This window comes from Hibiscus syriacus, unplaced genomic scaffold (assembly GCF_006381635.1).
Source record: "Hibiscus syriacus cultivar Baekdansim isolate YM2019G1 unplaced genomic scaffold, ASM638163v2 tig00110432_pilon, whole genome shotgun sequence".
NCBI classification, from domain to species: Eukaryota; Viridiplantae; Streptophyta; class Magnoliopsida; order Malvales; family Malvaceae; genus Hibiscus; species Hibiscus syriacus.
This window is the reverse complement of record NW_024062735.1, coordinates 720507-727968: the sequence shown is the minus strand read 5'-3', so window position 1 is coordinate 727968 and position 7462 is coordinate 720507.

The window sequence follows — 7462 nt, the reverse complement described above, 5'->3', positions numbered from 1 at the left end:
TAACCACGTCCTATTTGTTCTCTCTTTTGCCTCTTATATTCTTATCATTTCTCTCTTATATTCTACTTGTTTTTTGAGTAGTATTATTTAATTACAAGATAGTATATGTTTTAAATATTATTTAATTTTTTGACAATAAATATTCATATATCTATATAAATATTATGTTCGAACCTCATATCTTAACATATAATAACTATTCATTTAATTATTGGGATCACTTAATTCGTGTCTCTCATATATCTTTATATTCTCATGATTATATTATATAAAATTATAACGTGAACAAACAAATTCAAACTAGATTAAGATAAATATATATAGTATTTTATATCAACGAGTATCGAGTACGATGATGAATATATTGTATTTTTTAAAAGAGACCTGGATTCCAATTTTAAAAGTAATTGAAAGTCACAAAATCCGTTGTTGTTAATTTGTCACAACTTTACAAATCTGTAAATAAAATAACTAAACATTATGACTTGAGATTTAAACACGTAATTCAAAGCTTACCCATATGAATGTTATATTATTCTTCCAATAAACATTTGTTAATTATATTTTTAAAAACATATTGTTTTATATAAAATGTCTTTTATTAAAATGGAACTGCTCTGGGTGCCTGATAGCAGGTCTAATGGGCATTTGGAGCTTCGTTTTCCTTGCTGCTGATTGCTGGTTTTTCTTCCTGATTTTGGTTGTAACTGTTCTGATTTCTCAATTCTTTCTTGATTTTTATGGAACCCTTGTCTTCTGAGCTTGATTGGAGAAAGCTTTTTCGAGGAACGAAAGAGCAATCCCTAGAGTATTTTCCGCCTGAATTGCTGGAGGGTATTTCTACTGTAAAGCCTCCTATTGCTGTAATTGAAGAGGGAATCGCTGAATGGGGTTGTGTTGTGGTTAGGCAATTCATTGGAGACGCTCCCAATTTTGGCTCCATGCAGCGTATTGCAGAGATTCTGTGGGGGAAAGCTTCGCATGTTAAGGTAAGCTTGGCTGGGCACAATCTCTATGTTTTTTCATTCTCTAATTCGAAATTGAGAGACTGGGTGCTTGAGAATGGCCCTTAGCACATTCAAAACAAGCCTCTCGTGTTAAGGAAATGGGAACCGAACTTAAGGAAACTTGATTTTGATCTTAAACGCATGCATGTCTGGGTTCAGCTGTACAATGTTCCCTTATAGCTTTTTTCTCGAGTAGGTCTCAGTTATATAGCAAGTGCTGTGGGTAATCCATTGTACATGGATTTTGTTACTGCTTCAAAAGAGAGGCTCGAGTTTGCCAAAGTTTGTATCGAGGTTGAAGCTGGGGCAGTGATCCCTGAGGTGATCTAGGTAATCTTAAGGGATGGCTCTTTTGCAAAAATTCGAGTGTATGCTCCTTGGTTTCCTAAGTTTTGTTTACAGTGTAATACTTTTGGCCATTTAGCAAGTAGTTGTGCTGAAGTGCTAAAAGGCCCTTCGAAAACTAAGGAAACTAAAGAATCTCATTTTTGGAGAAAGAAGGTGAATTCAAGTGCTCCTGCTTATGCTGGTAAAGAGAGGTTGGTTGACAATTCTAGTTTGCCTTTGGCTCCCTCTACTTCTGCTACACAGAAGGCTCTACCAAACAGTGAGATGTAGAGGGCTACCAGTTTGCAACTGGGTGTTGTCGAGGAAGTTTCTGTCCTTGCTCTTCAGGAGCTTACTGCTGCCACTCTGCAGGTGGAAAAGGAAATGACAGATAATCCTGGGAAAGATGATCAGGTTAAGCTACTGCCTGATCTTGCTTCTCAAGGTAGTAAACTTGAGGTAAAGGAAAGTGTTGTTTCTCAATCTCCTGGGAATGTTGTTATTGCTAACTCTGTTAAGGAAGTTTCTGGTAGTGGTGATCTGATTGATATTGCTGGAGATAAAATCATCCCTATAGCTACAAACTGTGGTGGAGATTTTCCATCTCTACAGGATTCCTTAAATCAAAAGAAGAAGGCTAGGGGAAAAAAGAATGATAACATTGGTTCTTCTAGAAAATTTGAGTCTCTTGCTGGAGGAGGTGTTCTTGATGGGCCAAGGAAGACCAGGACAACATCCTTGGGTGTTGCTATGCTTCTTAATGAAATCAAGACAAAAAAGAAAGAACATTTGGATAAAGCTAAGGGTGAGGTATTTTGTGGTGGTGGTAGTGGCGACCCTCCTATTCCTAATAAATGATTATTAGTTTTTGGAATGTTAGGGGGATCAATAATAGCCTTAAACTGAGAAGAGTTATAAGGAGATTGGAGGCTTTATGTGTTGATGTTATTTGTTTTATGGAAACCAGAGTTCGAAGTGCTAATTTCTCTAAGGTTTTTGAAATCTTGAGTGCTGATTGGAATTTTGCTGCTAATTATGTTTTTTCTGATGGAGGCAGACTTTGGGTGTTGTGGAGGAAAGGGCTGGTATTTTCTTTCTTAGGAGGATGTGATCAGGCCCTTACCATTGCTGGAGATGTAGCTGGTCATAGCATGGTTATTACTGCTGTGTATGGCAGTAATAATGGACTGACTAGGAGGGGTCTTTGGGAGCATTTAAAGAATCTTGAAGCTGACATTGGTCTCTCTCATGGCTTATAGGGGGTGACTTCAATATTGTTGCCAGTGCACAAGAAAGTTTAGATTTTGACACTTTGGGGGTGCATAGCAGTTCTAGCATGGATGATTTAAAAGGATGCTTGGTGGATTTGGAGTTGCAGGATCACCCTTTTTTAGGCCCCCTATTCACCTGGTCGAATAAGCAAGAAAATTCTTATTTGGCTCGAAAGTTTGATAGAATTCTTATAAATTCTCAGTGGTTACTGGAGTTCCCTGATTCATTTGTGGAGTTTCAAGCTCAGGGAGTCTCTGATCATGCCCCTGGCATAGTTTGGTCTCAAAGGTGTGCCCAAGTCCATAGGCCTAAGCCTTTTAAATTTTTTAATTGTTGGACTGCAAGTGATAATTTTTTAAGGGTGGTAAGGGATTCCAGGCAAGAACAATGTGCTAGAAATGCGATGCAAATTATGTTCTATAAGATGAAGAGGCTAAAGCCTTTGTTAAGGGAATTCAATAAGAGCTATTCCTCTGACATCTCTAGTAGAGTGACTGTTAAGAGAGCTGAACTGGAATTTATTCAGATTCACAATCTTGGCCATGTAGATCAGAGAAGAGTGGCTGAAGAGAAAAAAGTTCAGGCAGAATTAACTGAATTGGAAAATGAAGAATCTGAGTTCTATAGACAAAAAGCAAAAGCTCACTGGTTGAAGGAAGGTGACATGAGTACTAAATTTTTTCATCAAATAGTTGAGTCAAATAAGAAAAGGAATACTATCAGAATGATTAAAGATGAGTACGGGGAGTTCCATGAATCTTTTGATGGTATGGCTTCTGGACTTGTTAATTTTTTCAAGAGCCTCATTGGCACTCCTGACCCTTTGGTGAAGGGTTGTTCTGTGGAATGGCTGAAATCCCTGTTGGATTACTCCTTGCCTGATGGAGCTGATATGTTCCTTGTTGGTAAGATCACAGATAAGGAGATTAAGGAAGTACTTTTCAGACAGGGAAATGATAAAAGCCCAGGGCCAGATGGTTACACTTCTTGTTTTTTCAAGGTAGCATGGGAGATTGTTTGTAAAGATTTTTTGGAAGCTATAAGGTATTTTTTTTCATTCATCTTCTCTCCTGCTTGCTTTTAATGCCACCACAATTGCCTTGGTGCCTAATTCCTTGAATGCTTGTATGGCTAAGGACTTTAGGCCTATTTCTTGATGCTCAGTAATTTACAAAACAATTACAATGATTTTAGTCACTAGGCTGGCAGTTTATTTTTCTGGTATGATTTCTCACAACCAATCAGCTTTTGTAAAGGGTCGAGATATTGCTGAAAATATCTTGCTTGCTCAGGAGATTGTTAGGGAATACTCTAGGAAGAACATTTCTCCTAGATGTGCTTTGAAAATAGATCTCCAAAAAACTTTTGATTCAGTTTGATGGGATTTCTTATTGAATGTTCTTGAAGCTTTGGGTTTGCCTGCCATTTTTTGTGGATGGATAAAAGCATGTGTGACTACTCCTAGGTATTCTATTTCTTTAAACGGTAGTTTAGTAGGGTATTTTTTGGGAGCAAGAGGTGTGAGGCAAGGAGATTCATTGTCTCCTTACCTCTTTGTTATAGTAATGAATGTGCTTTCAGTTCTGCTGAATGTTGCTGCAAGGGATGGTGTATTTAGATTTCATCCAAAGTGCAAGAAAATTTATCTTACCGACCTTTGTTTTGCTGATGATTTGCTCATGTTCTGCCATGGGTCCCTTTATTCTGTTATGGGGGTTGTTAGCATTCTTTACAGGTTTTATGAACTTTTTGGTTTAAGATTAAATGCTATGAAATCTGAGTTTTTTACTTGTGGGGTGTCTGTGAATAGTCTGTTGCAGATTTGTTTAGCTACTGCCTTTAATATTAGCTAACTACCTGTTAGATACCTAGGAGTGCCTTTGGTTACTCGGAAACTTACAAGTAGGGACTGCTCGGCTTTACTTATTAAAATTAAGAGCAGAATTGATGTATGGTCTAACAGGCACCTAAGCTTTGGGGGGAGACTCCAGCTTGTTAAATCTGTTTTGTTTAGCATTTTTGGCTATTGGAGTAGACATCTGGTCTTGCCAAAAGGTGTTATTAAGGACATCGAAAAGCTTTGCATGAGGTTTTTTTGGAAGGGTAATGATATTCCAGCAAAGGGGGCCAGAGTGAGCTGGAGTCAGATTTGTTGTTTAAGATCTGAAGGTGGTATGGGTCTGAGGATGTTAACTGATTAGAGCAAGGCTTGTTGCCTTATGCTTATTAGGAAAATCCTTGCTGATGATGGTTCCTTGTGGATTGCATGGATCAAAGGTTACTGCTTCAAAACTATGGATTATTGGAATGTTGATTGCAAAAATCATTTTAGCTGGATTCTCAGAAAATTGCTAAAGCTAAGGGATGAATCTAGGAAACTGTTCTGGCCTGCTATCAATTTGACACATATCAAAGGTGGTTGGATATGGGATAGTGTTCGTGAAAGGAGGGACAAGGTTGATTGGCATAGACTTATCTGGTTCGCAGCTCATATTCCCAAATTTTCCATTGTAGCTTGGATGGTGATTCTTGACAGGCTGCCAACAAAGGACAGATTGGTCAGATTTGGCATGGTGACTGATAACGTATGTGGGTTATGTGGTACTGGATAGGAATCCCGTAATCATCTCTTCCTGGAATGTTCTTATGCAACAGAGGTTTGGGGCGCTATTTTGCGTGCTTGTGGACTCCAGCTTCAGGTATTGCACTGCTGGAATGACGCTTTGCGCTGGTTGATATTGAATTTGAAAGGTAAATCTCTTCTAACTCAAATTCTCAAGCTAGCTTGGACTGGTTTTGTTTATTTTATATGGGAGGAACGGAATCACAGGATTTTTAGAGGTGTGATATGTCCAACTGAGGAAATTGTTAATAGAGTTAGAAAGACTGTTAGAATCAAATTGTATAGGTGTCATATGAACAGATTGGATAATGTAAATAGGAGGTTGTGTCTTGATTGAGGTTTGATTTAGCTGTGTGTAATGTTTCTTGTAGCATCTTGCTACTTTCTTTTGGATAAATAAAACTTTATTTATCCAAAAACAAATGTCTTTTATTTTTAGTACATATTTTAAAATGTCTTATTAAGTGTTTGATGTCACTTGATTCAGTAATGCTAATTTAATCCAAAATACGTAAAACTAAAGTATATAATAAAGATGATAAAATTTATTTTAGTTTATTTTTAGTATTAAATAACTGTCACGGAAAATAACTAAAATTTAATACTTGTATTGATTTAAAAAAACATTTTTACGCCTATGATATTTGGGATGGAATTCTATTATATATGATTATAATAATTCGGTGATAGTATTTACTTTTCAATGCTATTAAGAAAAGACTTATGCCTGACATTTGGCATTGTGATAATACAAAGCTGCCCTACTTTTATATTCGAACTCCCCAGCCCTTCTGTATATCTACATCTACGCAAATTATTCATCATTGCACGTCCTTTTCTTTTATTTGTTTTTTCTATTTCTTTTCTCAGCGTCTGTTTTTATTTTTACTTTCTCTTCGAGAGAAAAAGAGAGTTCAATTCATTATACATTTTATCACACAAAGGTGACCACATTAAACTTATAAAGTTTTAACAATATTGGTTAATCCCAACTAATATAATTATAAACTTAATTAAATAAAATGTACATATAATTATATTATATCATGGATCTTATAATAATAGTTATATACATATATATAAATATATACATTTGAATCTTAAATAAAGAGATTTTAGTGTTATTTAACCACTAAAACAACAAAGCGATATAGGAATTTTTTTTTAAAAATAAAAGCATGGTTGGTTGCATGTGAGGGAGTGGGAGAGATTGGTAAGAGAAGGGAGTAGGGTAAGAAGCGAAAGAGGTACTAAATTTGGACTGACAATTTCAAATGCTTCCTCCATCTACCTGTGCTCATCATATATTCTATTCTCCACGGTTCAACACTCTCCGTGTAAAACTATTAAGTAGCCTCAATTATGAAAGGAAATTTTATTATTTCTTGAGATTTTGAGTTCAAATAAATAAATATTACCTTATAATTATCTCATTAAAAAAACACTCTCCATCTATAAATTATGTTACATTTTACCCATTCCTCCTTGCAGACACAATAAATTATTCTTACTTCACTTTATGAGATAAGTCTTTTTTCCCTTTTAATTCATCTTGATTAAAAAAATATTTTTACTGTTTGACCGTACAAGTGATAAAAACATTTTGACCTTAAGGGCCAAAGATAAAAAAGGTGAACATTTTATCTATGAGTTATGATATTTGGCATGCATAATCTAACCATCTTTACATACATTTTATAGAATTTATATACAAATCATTTATAATACTCGATTTGATCAGATTATTATCTTTCCTGTTAAAAAAGGGTTTGTGTTATTTTCCTTGGAAGAATGGGACTAGAAAAGGCATGATATACTTTAGAAATGACATTTAGGCGTTCAGATTTAAAGTATTATTTACATGATTATAGGGTCATCATTACATAATCTAATTAAAATTTAGCACACGGTTTTATGTTTTTCAAATATGAAATAATTCCCAGGGCCAAAGATTGCCCACATAAGCCATGACAGAGCTTTTGATCCCCACTTTCCTCAAGTTTTTTTTTTTTTTACAATGTACTTATTGGGTCTACAACATCTTAGCCTCTATGTTTTGGGTAAAAAGAAATTCTTACATTTTTGGTAAAAGTTAAAAGAGAATTTTGCTTTTATTCATCTTTTCCAAGTAGGCATAATAAAAGAGGGCAAGCTCAATTACATACGAATGTTTTTTTTTCTTGTATTTTTTATATCGATTATGCAAATATAAAGATATACATGTCTTAAAATA